We start from the raw sequence: 15,433 nt of genomic DNA on the forward strand, positions 1-15,433 counted from the left end.
CATCTGGGTAGTGTTTTACTTTTGGTTTTATCTGGGCTCCTTCATGCAGTTTTAGTCAACTGATGGATCAGCTGAGTGAGAGCTGGTCTGAGACAGCCTCACTCACAGGTTCGGTGGTTGGCTTGGACAGTGGGAGCACCTGGTCCACTTGTCTTCAGAACCTAGTGGGCTAGTCCTCGGCAACTGAGCCATCAAGCTCTTTTGCTATTGTCTCATCATGTGGGTTGAGTATGCCAAAGCCCAGTCCTGCTGAAGTGGTGACTTAGAAATGAGGGTGTCAGAAGGGGATTGTACCATAATTTTTGAAACATCCTATCACAATGTTTTTAATATACCTTAAAACTCTGTGGAATAATAGTGTATTTAGGTTTTTGACTTATATTTTTAATAAGGAAAATTTGATTGTAATGTTTTTTTATATTGCCCCTGTTTGGTATAATATTCTTCTTGCACCTCTAGCCCCATTATTCTAGCTTGGGGTACTTAAAATGTATTGAAGAGGATAGAAATGAGTACTGCATCTTAAATAAAAGTCTTGGACAAGTGGTTCCCACTTATCACTGAGGTTGTTCAAAAGGCTGCACTCTCACGGTGGACTATTGAACCCTTATGTACACCAAGCATTACATCTCACTTATACAATATTTATATCACAGCGCCTATGTATAGCACAATACCCATTGCTAATTCAGATTGTGTTTTAAGATATGAGACAAAATGTAAGACTTTTATTATAGTCATAAACATCTAGCAAACCAACCAGAAAATAAAAGCTAATTTTCAGTTGGTTGGCCGAGAACAAAAAAGCGAAGAATACCTCGTGCAAAACCATATCTCTGCTAGCTACTGTTGGATTTAGAGCACACACATGCTAAAAAATATCTTCTTATCAAAGATTTGAGGTTGGACCTGAAAAAATTATATCAGAAGTGAAAATAATCATGTGGTCTGACCAGCGTGGATCACACAAAGTAAGTGTATACTATATATAAAGTAGATAGACTACGAGGGCCTACTGTATAGCACAGGCAACTATATTCAATACCTTGTAATAACCTATAATGGAAAAGGATCTGAAGAAGAAATACATATATCGGAATCACTTGGCTGTACACCTGAAACACAACATTGTCAATCAACTATACTTCAAGTAAAACAAAACAAAACAAAAAACTAAGTGTAAAGGGAAGTATAGTTTTATAAATTCACCTCTGATATCCAATGGACCAACTGAAAGACAACAGAAACTACAACTATCTAGGAGACAGGACATGGCCAGCAAACCAGCCCGTTACCCTCGGTAACGGTCATACCTGCCAAAAAATATACAGAGTAGCCTGCATTCATGAATACATAGGAATTCTTCATTTATCTGGCATTGTTAGGCAATGAGGTATTGTATGTTAGGAGAAGTTTTTTTAAAATGACAAATTGAAGAGGAGTTATTTTAACCTTCACTCGGTAATTTTTTTCTAAAATTAAGAAATGTATCTACTGGTGTATCTAATGTTTCCTTGATAACTCGGGGTCATCAGTTCAATCAACGTTTGCATGAATAATGCAAATGGAAACAAGACAGGCATGCTTACTGAAACTGAAAATGACATAGCAATGGCTGGAATAACTGATGAGAGAGCAAGAAAAAAGCAAAACTTAAAACAAACCATGATTGGAAACAATCAGTCAAGTTCTGACTTTCTGTACTTAGTTTCAAAAAGAGATACCACAAATCCCAGCAAGAGACTCCAGCATCATTAGCTGTCTTTCTCCTTTGTTTCCACCTTCCTTTCCTTTTCCTTCTACCCTAGATTGTTCCAGGAAGTGTTTATAGCTCCTTCCAAGACAAATTCTAATACTTGCTTTCTCTCACACAAACTTCACAATATGTCCATGTGATAAATAGTGTGGAGGTAAAAGACAATTCATCACAGGCACATCTCCTATGAAAATAAAATTAGAAACTAGCTTCTAAACATGCAGAGAGAAGGGCGTGGTGTCAGGCACTAATTTCCTTGCGAATTCCTCTCCATTTCTAATAGACGTTCTTCTTTACCAAGATCCCTTTTTATTGGTGTCCTATTCCAGACTGCTCCACTCCGCCCATCCTCATCCTGTAAAATACATTCACACTCTTTTGTGACCCTACTTATTTGCCCATTAAATAATCAATCATAGAACTGTCGGAATTAAATACAGAGTGAAATTAAAATACTGGAGTCACTTGGAGGGTTTAAGCAGCTCCACCAGAAAATACTGGGCATGGATTTAAAAGAGGCTGCGTGGGACTTGCTCTTGTCCAACTTCTTTCTCAAGAAGTATCTGAAATAAGCCTAAATTCAGAGTTAATCAGACTGGCCTGCTTTCTCAGGTGGACTGGAATTCTGCTCTTTCCCCTCAACTCCCTGATGTCAGTGGTACTTTCCGGAGAGGACGTGGACTTCTCTGCCTACTGCAGAAGCTCAGTTCCCCCCGGGTCCACTCCCTGTCTGAATCCCACACTTGAGGCCAGATGCCAGCCTTCCCAGAACATTCGTGGCCTCCTTTCAGTTTTTGACCTCAGATTGAGTCCCTCTAGACTCTTTCTGGAAACCTGATCTTCAACCCCTTTCCCTGACCTCGATGGTTACCTGCCTACTTTAGGCCTCAGGTGCTTTAGCTATAAAATGATATAGTTGCCCTTAATTCTAAAGTCTTCTTTCTAAAGCGCTACAATGTGCTGGCTCCTTGAAAATGTTTCTCTTTGCTGGTTTTAATTTTGTAGAGAATTAAAACCCCAGCCACTCTAAAAGACAGTAAGTTACATTGGATAAGGAAAGTGTGCTTTTGTAGTTAGATTAACAGGGATGGAAGACGACTTAGTATGTTTTAAGATACTCATGATCCGTTCTCGTGAGAGTCGGGGAAGAAGGGGAAGAGAGTTAATAAAATACCAAACAATTGTGACAAATTAAGTTCACCAAGATGTAGGTGATTAGTTACTACTTGAATAAGCCACACAAATCCAATTCAAGTTGTCCTTTATTTTTCTAAGAAGGATCCCAGTGAACTGAGTCCCATGTTCAGTGACTCCACGTTCAATGGCTTAGTCTTTAAAAACTGTTATGTTGCTGGAAGCAGAAATATTGCCCATCAGTCCTAATTGATGTTTAGCTATCACGCACATTTGAAATAAATTTATTACTTTGCCTGATCTCAGTGTAATACATTCCAAAGGGGCAAAGAGCACACGAAAAGTTATGGAGTCTCCATCTTCTACACTAAAGTGTGCAATAAATTACATATTATTTGGCCGAGAAATTCACAAGCCATAGAAACCACACCATTAGCAATGTATACAGTGGTAAACAGCAGGTAATGAGAATGATATAAAACCAAACAGACTGTGTAGGTTGGCACTGCTGCCAATAAAGCAATTATTAAATGCATTCGTATCCATCTACGCTAGGTAAGCTCTTTAGGGCAATTGCTATGAGTTCTACATACCTGTCAGGATATTATATATAGCCCAGTTTCTATGCCCTTTATTCAAAGATGCTGAGAAAGGGTTACTCTGGGTAAATTCAGACCTTTTCTCAATATAGAATTTGGTCAACATGCATTCTGAACAGCAAAATTTCACAGTATTTTCATACACTAATTGCCACCTCAGCAAATGCAGGATTAAGTATAATGGATTATAAGAAGTTAGAAAGGAAAGATGGAAGAAAAGAAGGAAGGTAGAAAAAAGGTGGATATGGAGTACTTCAACATTTATGTAGAGTGGACCTAAAACTAACCTGAGGTTTCCCTGAATTATTAGCATACGCTATAGAAACTTAAATGAAAAAATAACAAAACCCAGCAAGGGAAACTCAAAGATTCTTTGCTTTTTCACTTTACTGCATATACACGTCCATCTTAATCTATATGCTTATATCCAACAAGAGAGCATTGTTTTGCAAGGCTATTTGGGTTCTATCAGCATGTAAAGGTCAGACAACTCAACTTTAGCAGAGTCAGCTTTCAGGTGAATAATTGTTTCTTTAAGGTTGCGAGCATTTGAATTCTCCAGAAATGTTTCCCAAAACATGAAAATTAAAAGAGTCCTAGGACAGCGTCCTTTAGTAGTTTTATAGTATCAAGGTTTTTGGAGGAGGAGTATCCTTGTCCATTATCAACACAATGATTCCAAGCAGATCAATTTATGCTGAGAATATTATATAACAGAACCCACTTCACATCCATTATACTGACAATGATCTTCCTTACTTCAACCCTGTGCTTCTTATAAAGTTGAAAATACTGAGCCAAGAACAGACAGTGACAATGCCAGAGACTCAGATGTACCTATAGGTGCCTTCAGACAACATCAGCCACCCAGGCTAAAGTCCTGGTTTAAAACATCCCAACATGAATGAATCTCAAAAACTATATGCTGAGCAAGTGAAGCCAGATCAAAAGGGCACCCACTGTATTATTCAACTTACATGAAATTCTAAACTCGACAAAAGTCATCTCTAAAGATAAAAAACAGATCCGTGGTTGCCTTGGGGTGGGAGATGGGGATACTTTTGCAAAAGCCTGGGAGGAAACTTTCTAGGGTTTTAGAATTGTTATCTATCTTTATGGGGGTGGTAGTTATACAAATGTATACATTAATTAAAAGTCACTGAGCCGTTGACTAAAAATGTCTGCATTTTATTGTATGTAAATGATACCTTAATAAGGTTGATTACAAAATGAACCAAAACAAAGCAGAAGAAAAACCTCTCAAGACCTTAAAGAAAATACACTGTTTTCTTCCAGGGTACCAGATTGGAAATGAGGCATTGGTCTGTTCTACCCTCAGATTATCCCTAGATAGATTATCTAGTCTATTTTAAAGCACTAGAGTCCCCTATCAGGAAAACTCACCCTATGTTTAATTTCTTTGATTTCTTCTGTGCCTCTTCTCCCAACACAGTGAAGCCATTCACGGAAGAAAAACCAGCTTTTTCCAACTTTGCATCACCATATATTCTTTGCAAAGCTATTATTTATAGAATAAAATTTGGCGACACTTTGTAAAAATCTAGCTTTTTGAGCCTTACAAATCTTAACAGTTAACCTATTGCCTCCACTGGAATTTGGAAAAAAAATTATTTTGAAAATGAATAGCTGAGAATTGACATTTTTGCTTTTTGTGATTTTCTCTTCCTCTAAGATAGAAGTGAGTAGGAATGAGAAACACATACATAAAGAAAAAAAATTATCTTGCTGCCTTTGCATGGTTATAATTTAGAGGAGGCCCTTTTCAACAATAATCTATTATCAGAATCAATAAAATACAATCTCCATGAAGGCCAGGCCAGGATATTTGTCTCTTTTTCAGCAGATTGCAATACAAACCACATTCATGGATATGCTTCTTGATGATCTTTGTAATACTGTAACAGTTGACCATTTCCTCATGCCTCTTCACCTTAACTTAAACCTGGTTTTTCACTGATGACCTCACATTTCCTTCTCTATCACTTGGTTGTGGGCCTCTTTTCCAACTCCAACTCCAACTCGCATTTCACTCTGGAACCAAAGGAAGACTCACACCTTCCTGTTTTTTAGTGATACCTCAAGGTCATTTCCATATTGTGATCACCCTGAAGAATAGCCAGACAATTGTTATTTCAGAGCCATCTGACAGTTTGTAGCTCTAAAAATTAACTAAGGACCGCGTTTGTCAAAAATATCCTAGTTTAAGATTTTGGTAATACAGCAACAGTAATCGCGAAGTCACTTATGACAATCAGTGTGGGAAGCACCCTCCTTCAGGAAGATCCTTTGCCATACAATACTCTTTCCCTGTCAGGTAATAAGGAAGCACGGCCGAGGAAAGTAACCTTTTGTGGAAAGAAATACTTGGCTTTGAGAAGGCTTGCAGTTCATACATTTTTCTTGAATTAGATTCCCCATTAATTACTTTATCCACAAAGAGGTAATTATCAGAATTATGTAAGCAATTAAGGAGATGCTACTCCACATTCTTTCAGCTTGTTGACCTTTCTCACTTTATTTCATGTGGCCATCTGAAACATCAGTGATTTACATGCCTTTTTTTTTTAACAGATTTCTGTGTGTGTGTGTGTGTCCCCATGATGAAGACATCATTAAAGTAAAATATCATGAATAGACTCTTAAGAAGCAGAGTCTACTGAAAGTCCTGGAAAATATGAAAGCACTAATATTCATGGACAGCTCTATACTCTGAAAGTTACTCCAAATGTTGTTGATCTCTCTTTTGTCTAGGAGTTTTTCAAATTTTCTACCATGATCATTTGTTAGTTTTATAATTACATAATAAAGGCATTACATCATACAATCTTTTGTTATCCATTGCAGTTTTAAAACTATTCCTTTCCTTGTCCTCAGCAGGTATGTCATAGATTATTAGTACACAAGCAAAGACTTTCAACGTAACAGTACTTTATAGTGAGAAGAACTATACTGAGCTATCTCTATCCTAAGACAATGCACTAGGAAAGCACTAGGAATTCTTAAGCACTAGGAATACAGAGACGATCAAGGGGCAAGTTCCTTGCCTTCGAGTATATATGGTCATTATACCAAATGCTTAAATAGCACTTAGTATATAACTCACCACAGCAGTCTTATTATCCTCCTTTTTAATAGGTGAGCAGAGGAAGCCACAGGGAAGTCATAGGGTAAAGCCAGAATTTGAACCTAGGTAGACTAGTACACTCTCCACGGCTTTAACTACTACATTAAAAAAATATATATATATATGTTATATATATATATATATATATATAAAAAAAACTCCAAGCATTCCAAAGTTACAAAACACTTATCTACCAAAACTCAAAAAGGAGCACACAAACTTGCATAGAAAATAAACATGTGGGCTTCCCTTGTGGCGCAGTGGTTGAGAGTCTGCCTGCCGATGCAGGGGACACGGGTTCGTGCCCCAGTCCGGGAAGATCCCACATGCCGCGGAGTGGCTAGGCCCGTGAGCCATGGCCGCTGAGCCTGCGCGTCCGGAGCCTGTGCTCCTCAACGGGAGAGGCCGCAACAGTGAGAGGCCCGCATACCGCAAAGAAGAAAATAAACATGTAAAAGTTCATAAATAAACCACAATATAACCTGCTCCACATAATATACTGACTGCAGTGTCCTGGGCCTCTCCCATCCTTAGGTAGCTGGAAATTACAACAAAATAATACTTTTCACCTTTGGAAGCCACACCGTCTCTCATACCAACCAACCAATTACTTCCTTAGAGGGAATAGGAAATTAACCTGAATATCATAAAAAAATATATATATATAGCATTACTGATGTAGAATCTTTGTTTAAAGACAATAACTTCAATAGCAGAGGGAACGTTACCATTGCAGGCTTCAGATAACATCTATATTTCTCAGATTTCATGCTAAATCATATAATGCCATATTGTGTCTGAAGCTATTTTTTCAATAGTCCATTTTCTTAAATGGACTAGCAATGCCATAAATACTGAGGAACATTTTGGCTCCCAAATCCTAAAGCCATTCTGATTATGCCTGGGTGATCATGGGGACGTCATCGGAACTACCAGAGGACTGGCTGAAATACCAGTGTTCTGGCCAGCTTACAAATCCGAAATTATAGAGAATCCAATTTTATTTTTTTGTTAAGTAATTCCTATGAGGCTTTTGGGATGTCAATGTAAAGTCCTTTCATGTGTAATCTTTATCCATTAGATAGGGAACAATGCCAATCCCCGTCATAAATACTTTCACAACCTGACACTGAAAATCCATTGCAGGGCATAGGACCTGCAAATAGGATATGAATCACAAACACCCACTCATTCAGACAATCCACAAATATTCATTTTTAAGTCTACTATATGCCAATAATGTACCAGCCTCTCAGATGCTAAACCATGCTAAATGCTGAAACAGATATACTCAGTTCGGGCCCTCCTGGAACTTATTACCTATAGAAGTGCCTTCATTGTAAATGGTCAGGTCTCAGCCAATGCTATTATCATCAGCAGGTGACCAAAGGATAGAGCTTGCTTTCTAAACAAGCTCCACACTCTTTGCTTTCAACATTTTTGTTTTCCTTCAAGGCACATAATCCACTGGTCAGTTTCTCCCAGTTAGTGAGGTTTGGGGAAAAGGTACCCAGTGAACAATTCCTTGTGGCCTCACTCTTTCCTCACACTCTCCTCTGTGCTTTTGAGCTAAAGAGACCTGGATTAAAGTCACTTGTTCTAACCTTATTATTTTAAAATACGGCTGCTCCTGCTTTGAGGATTTCCACTGGACCAACACAGCAGCAAAGCAGCACTGAATCAGAAGCAGGTAAATTTCAAAATGACAGCTCTAAACATATCCACTCTTCTTTTGTTCTCCTCCTATCCCTTTGCTCTGAACACCTCTGCCCTGAGCTTTGCCTTTACCCTTCTCTGATTACTGCTCCAAAAGGGTTTCCAAGAGCAGGGAGTATTTATGGTTTCATTTGCTCCCAAGTCCTTGGTGGAAAAGGATGCTTGCTTCCTGATTCTTACTAATTCCACACTCACATCATCAACACAAAAATCATCATTAAAAAAAAATTGGGCTTCCCCGGTGGCGCAGTGTGTTGAGAGTCCGCCTGCCGATGCAGGGGACGCGGGTTCGAGCCCCGGTCTGGGAAGATCCCACATGCCGCGGAGCGGCTGGGCCCGTGAGCCGTGGCCGCTGAGCTTGCGCGTCCGGAGCCTGTGCTCCGCAATGAAAGAGGCCACAACGGTGAGAGGCCCGCGTACCACAAAAAAAAAAAAAAAAAAAAAAAAATTTCCTCAGCTTCATATTTCTTCTGGGCCAAAACTAAAAGAATATTTTCAAAGAAACAATATCCTCTCTCCTTTGCTCTTCTGAGTTTCACGTTCTTACCTCCCGTCTCATTTTCAACCCTTATTACGGGATGCATCACAAAAACAGAAGAAAGTTCTTTGTGCTTTCCTGTACCAGCTAATTATTCTAATTTGTTCTGTCTCTACCGAACAGAATGCGAAATCAACACAAAGGCTGATTATGCGACCTCTTCCAAGGCAATGGTCTGAGAGTTGTCTATTTACTAATGAAGCTCAGTGTGTATTAAGGGTTGACTGAAGCAATCATCAGGAATTTTCATCCCTTAAATTAGTCTTTTCTACCAGATGCACATCTTTCATTTCGGATAATATAACTTTTAAGTTCAGGATACAACTGGACAAAAGAAAAGAAAAAAAGGTAACCAACACAACATTTGCAGTAATAACACAGTAACAGCTATCATCCTTCCCTGAGGAATTCAGCCTACTTTATGGACACAATTTAGTACAAACTCATAAAAAAGCTAACAAAGCCCCAAACCACTTCACAAGAGCGTAGAGAGGTAAAGGTCAGAAATTATTACTGCCAGACCCAGCAGACAATGGCACCTACCGGAAAGAGCACAGGACAGGAAAACCTGGAAGCCTGTGTTCCAGTTTCGGTTATTCCTGTAAGCATTAGTACGATCTGAGTGAACTCAGCCTGCCCTGCTTTTTCCGTTTATAAAAACCTACATCATCCTCTCAGTAGAATGAAATGCCACATCTGAAAAGTTGCAGATCTCTTTAGGAAAGAAACAAAACTCATGCTTTCCAACCAAAATGGAATAATTCTGTCAATGGAGACTTAATAAAACTCTGCCATAAAGCAATTGTTTACTTGAAATCTATCTTTTGTGGTATATTTATTGGGGTAAGGAGTGTAAGCAAATCATAATTAGAGTTACCGATTATTCCAGAAATCAAGGTCATTGAGTTCAGATTCCAACTTTGACCCTGACCCAGGCTTACAGAGATGTAAGATGTCCCAATACCTCATATCCAGCATACATGGGAGAAACTAGGTATGCAGACAGATCCTCTTATAAATATCCCATATGTCGTGGTTTTAATACAGGGTCTCAGATTCATTGCCATTCTTCGCATCCAGATGTGGGCATTTTCCCTTGAATTTAGGCAGGCTTTCCATGGCTTCAAACAATAGAGCAGGGGTCAGTAAATTATGGCTGGTGGGCCAAGTCTAGGCCTCTACCAGCTTTTATAAATGAAGTTTTATTGGAACACAGCCATGTTCCTTAGTATATGTATTGTTTGTGTCTGTTTTCACATCACAGCAGCAGAGCTAAGTAGTTGCAAAAGAGACTGTATGGCTTGTAAAGCCTAAAATATTGACTGTCTGACACTTTATGGAAAAAGGTCTCCAACGCCTGCAATAGTATATAATGAAAGTGATGCTATGTAACATCTAAGACTAGGTCATAAAAGGTCATGCAGCTTTTGCATGATTCTCGTGGAATGCTTCAACCCTGGACACTCATTCTCTTGGAATACTCTATCTTGTATCCTAACTACCACGTTATGAGAAGTCCAAGCCACCTGGGCAGCCATCTATAGGCACTCCAGTCAACAGTCCTTGTTGGGCCCAGTCTTCAAGGGCCAGACATGTGAATTAAAATTATCTAGATGATTCCAGCCCCAGCCATCTGAATCCTCATGAGCTGAGGTTTCAGATATCAGTCATGGAGTAGAGACAAGCCATCTCCTCTGTGTACTGTTTGAATTGCTGACCCACAGAATCTGGGCACATATTAAAATTTTTGTTTATTTCACCACTAAGTTTGGACTTCTTTATTATGTAGCAATAGATAACTATAGCACTGTGTCTGTACACAGGATATCTACATTTCACAGAGCACAGATTTTTAGATGTGAATGTTGACTGCTCAATTTCTAAGAAGAACGTATACACACACATAGGTACAAAATGTTTATGTATATGTAAATATTAGACCTATATAAACTAATCTGTATTATCCATAAAATGAGGGGGCCTTGATAATGGCTAACATCATTTTTCGGTACTTATTGTGTTCCAAGAACTGATAAATTCTTGCATTGTATGAATTTTCTCTTTCACCCTCATAGCAACTCCCTGAGAGAAGTAATGGTATCTCTATTTTATAGATGAGAAAACTGAGGCAAAAACAGATAACATGCTCAAGAGTACTCAACAAGTAAATTTTAGAGTCAAGATTTGAACCCAGGTTCTCAAGTTTTAGATCCCTTACTCATGCTCACCAAGCTATATACTGAGGAAGGGGATGAAAGCTGACGCCATTACCTCATGCTCAAGAAGTTAGACAGAAACTTAGCAGGTATGGTTGAAAGAAGACAGGACTTGGAGTCGTAAGTCCAGAGCCTGAGTTATGAGATGAATTCTCCTCTCATCTAGATATAGGTTTGTTTTTAGAAAATGAAGAAGATCACTGCATATTTTGATTGTTAATTTCTGTACTTAATGATTACCAAAGAATGGAATTTTAGCAGGGAGCTATTTTGCAATGACATAAATTATTGATTCAAACTCAAACCTTTATTATAAATTATTGATTCAAAATCAAATCTTTATTAAGTCTCCCTTGCATCAGAAGTTTTTCCCACTCTTCATTTCTTTGAAACCCTTTCCTGTCTACTCTTGGCCAAAGCTTGAAGCCTAATTTAACACTTGGAAATAAAATAATGAAATAGTCATAACACAGCAATTCCAATGCCTACTGAAATGGAAGCTCTAAATAATTTTTCAGATAATTTAGGAAGTTAAAAATATTTACATCATAGATGCAAAGACAGAAGTTACTTGTGTAATAAATGGTGAGACATAAAGTTTCTGGTCAAGTAGATTTGTTTACATATGATCACTAATCTGAGTTCTACCCCTGTGCTAAAACCCAGTGACAGGTTGCGTACAGCTTCTAAAGGGATAGTTCAGTGCATTGGGTCAAATTCATGCCATAAAATGTGGTATTAGTAGTAGTACTAGAAGACAGAGTGACTGTCTTCTTTGGGACATAGATGAAGACCCCAAGATAGACAATATCAAGGACAAATTGTGTAGAATAAGATATTATCTCAGTCCTTGGAACATGTCATCCAGGATAGAACAAGAAGTAGATTTATTATCAAGTACATGAAGCCAGAGACAGTAAGCAATGAGTGGTAGTTGCTTAAAATAGACAGGTTTTAGAAGTAGAGGCACGGATGTAGAAAACAAACAGGGTTACCAGGGGATTGTGGCAGGGAGGCTAAATTGGGAGATTGGGACTGAAATATACACACTACTATACATAAAATAGATAACTAATAAGAACCTGCTCTTCTTATTAGCCCAGGGAACTCCATTCAGTACTCTGTAATGGGCTATTTGGAAAAGACTCCAAAAAAAAAAAAATAAAAGTGGGGCTTCCCTGGTGGCACAGTGGTTGAGAGTCTGCCTGCTGATGCAGGGGACACGGGTTCGTGCCCCGGTCCGCGAAGATCCCACGTGCCGCGGAGCGGCTGGGCCCGTGAGCCATGGCTGCTGAGCCTGCGCGTCTGGAGCCTGTGCTCCACAACGGGAAAGGCCACAACAGTGAGAGGCCCGTGTACTGAAAAAAGAAAAAAAAAAAAGTGGATATATGTACATGTATAACTGATTCACTTTGCTGTACACCTGAAACTAACACAACACTGTAAATCAACTATGCTCCAATAAAAATTTAAAAAAAAAAAATAGGTTTTAAGAACCATAGTCAGGGAGCAGTGTGGATTGGAAAGACCTGGCAAGAAAAATTTCTGCATCCTCAGACAATGCTCCCCAAGCTGGCTATTGCAAGGGTAAGCATTTAAGAGATCTTTGACCTAAGGAGGACATGAGATTAACAATCTATCCCAATGTGCATGAATTATTCTCCTCGGTGCTATCAGAAATCAGATGGCATCCTAGAGCAGGGGTCAGCAGATCTTTTTTGTAAAGGGTCAGATAGTAAATATTTTGGATTTTCTGTACCATACGTCTCCATTGCAACTGCCCATCTGCTGCTGTAGCACAGGAACAGCCATGCACAATATTAAGGAATGGATGCGGCTGTGTTCAAGCAAAACGTTATGTACAAAACCAGGAGTCAAGCGAGATCTGATCAGTGGGCCAGAGTGTGCGGACACCAGTTCTGGGTCAGTGTTCACAGCTGAATGAGTCATGAGGCCTTAAGTTCCAGTTCTCATTGTACTACTTTCTACCTGGGTGAACTTGGGTTCGTCCTTTTATTTATATGGGCCACTGTATTAGTCAAGGTTCTCCAGAAAAACAGAACCAACAGCATGTGTATACAATGTGCCCATATATACTGACAGATATAGATCTAGATATCCATATCTATATAAAGATAGAGAAAGAGAGAGAGATTTTAAACAACTGGTTCACACAATAATAGAGCCTTGGTAAATTCAAAATCTGCAGGTTAGGCTGTCTAGAGACTCTCGGAAGAGTCGCAGTTCAATTTCTGTAAGTCTTCTGGCAGAATTCCTTTTTGCGACAGGGAGGTCAGTCTTTATTAAGAGCTTCACCTGATTGGATGAGGCCCATGCATATTATGGAGGATAATCTGCTTTACTCAAAGTCCACCTCAAATTTAATTATGAATTTCATCCAAAAACACCATCACAGGGACTACCCTGGTGGCACAGTGGTTAAGAATCCGCCTGCCAATGCAGGGGACACGGGTTTGAGCCCTGGTCTGGGAAGATCTCACATGCCGTGGAGCAACTAAGCCCATGCACCACAGCTACTGAGCCCGTGCACCTAGCGCCCATGCTCTGCAACAAGAGAAGCCACCGCAATGAGAAGCCCGCACACCACAACAAAGAGTAGCCCTCGCTTGCTGCAAATAGAGAAAGCCCACGTGCAGCAACGAAGACCCAATGCAGCCAAAAATTATAAATAAATAAAACATAAAAATTTTAAAAAACACAAAAACACAATCACAGAAATATCCAGAATAATATTTGACCAAATAACTGGGCATGGTGGCCCAGACAAATTGACATGGAAAATTCACCACCTAAGCCATAGTTGTGTCACCTTTTACTGAGAAATATGACTTATCTGAACTATTTTGATACCTAGAAGATACCTTCTAGAGGTAACACCCTCAGTATTTTACATGGTAGGCAGTAGAGGGAATGAGCCCATTTGCCCAGTCATATGACACCTGAAGGATAAAATTCTGTCTTCACTCTCCAACCCACAAGGATGAATGCCAAAAATACATCACTTATATCTGCTTTAGCTAACATAGGATAGGTCTGGAACAGACCTATGCTCCCAGTAAGTCTCATGAAATGCTGTTTCATTAAGGAGAGACTTTACTTGCTAAGATTAGAAGCAAAAGAGGGTGGTGGATAAAAAACTGTCCAAGGATATAAGCTCATGCAAGGAAGCAGGCGAGAGAATGGGTATCCGAAGATGTGCGCTCTGAGCCAACACTAATTCAACAGCATCAGGTTACAATTCAGGGAGCCCAACCGCTGGGTTTTTTTTCCCCCTTCTTCTTTTCCCCCAAAGAGGGACAAGCATACTGACAAAGGAAGAGCATTAGTCACCACAGATAAATTCCTTTTTAGAGGTGATCTCGCAAATGGTTTGGCTCAGTGTAGACTATGATTTGGCTCCCCAAACCATAAGCTAGAGCATTTCATTCCAGGTCCCTCCTCAAATATCCATGATAGGTAAAACTCTGGCATCAAGTAGGTCTTGAAATCTCCCCAGGTGATTATAATATGCAACCAGGGCTGAGAATCTGGAGATGTAGAGCAAACTTAAATTGAACTTTAGTTAAACAGTAAAACAAGCTCTGACTCTACTGGCTGGAGCTAGACAAGGGATATGGATTTAGTGGGATGAGAAGATAGAGGACACCAGGGAGTAAATCAAATGCTTTACACCTGTGCTTAGCTAATTGTTACTCAGATAATTCAGACAATCTTACAGCACCTGAACCCTGAAATTCCTTAGTTCTGTTTAAAAAAAAGTAACTCTTCAAGTAACTGAACTCTGAGAATCATGCCAATCATAAAAAGAAGAACTCTTATTTTTTGAATTAGTTGATTTCATATATACTGTTTCACTTTCATGATATTAATTAGTTATCTTTCTTTCCATTTTATGTTTGAGGAAAGTAAGGCTTTAAAGTCTCAGTAATTTTCTCAAGGTCACTTGTTAAGGGTGTGGTAGGCAGCATAATGGCTCCTAAAAATGCCCTCACCCTAATCCCTAGAACCCAATAATATGTTACCTTACATGGTAAAGAGGACTTTGCAGATATGACTGAAGTTATAGGCCTTGAGATAGAAAGATTATCCTGGATTACCTCATGGAACAAATCTAATTGCATGAGTCCTTAAAAGCAGAAAACCATTCCCAACTGTAGAAAGAGAAAGAGAGAGATGTCCTAATAGAAGCAGAATCAGAGAGATGCAACATTTTGGGGTTTGTAGGTGGAGAAAGGGGACTCTGAATCAAGGACTACAAGTGACCGCTGGAAGCGGATAAAGTCCAGGGAACAGAAACACCCCTAAGAG

General features: G+C 39.3%; 1 protein-coding gene and 1 pseudogene across 33 annotated transcripts in view; both read left to right on the plus strand.

Moving 5' to 3' along the window:
* LOC125961821 (AT-rich interactive domain-containing protein 1A-like) overlaps positions 1–15,433 on the plus strand; it is a 469,905-nt gene that overhangs the window by 38,601 nt on the left and 415,871 nt on the right. For 24 of the 33 annotated variants that reach the window (XR_007472857.1, XR_007472868.1, XR_007472875.1 and 21 more), the window contains one exon: positions 6,082–6,334. The exons of 5 other annotated variants lie outside the window; for them this stretch is intronic. The gene's annotated coding sequence lies outside the window, so the exon portion shown is untranslated. 4 more of the 33 variants (XR_007472858.1, XR_007472862.1, XR_007472883.1 and 1 more) reach the window with 1 other exon arrangement.
* LOC125961664 (ferritin light chain-like) overlaps positions 12,915–15,433 on the plus strand; it is a 438,815-nt pseudogene continuing 436,296 nt past the window's right edge.

The sequence above is a fragment of the Orcinus orca genome, chromosome 17 (assembly GCF_937001465.1).
Source record: "Orcinus orca chromosome 17, mOrcOrc1.1, whole genome shotgun sequence".
In the NCBI taxonomy this organism is placed as follows: Eukaryota; Metazoa; Chordata; class Mammalia; order Artiodactyla; family Delphinidae; genus Orcinus; species Orcinus orca.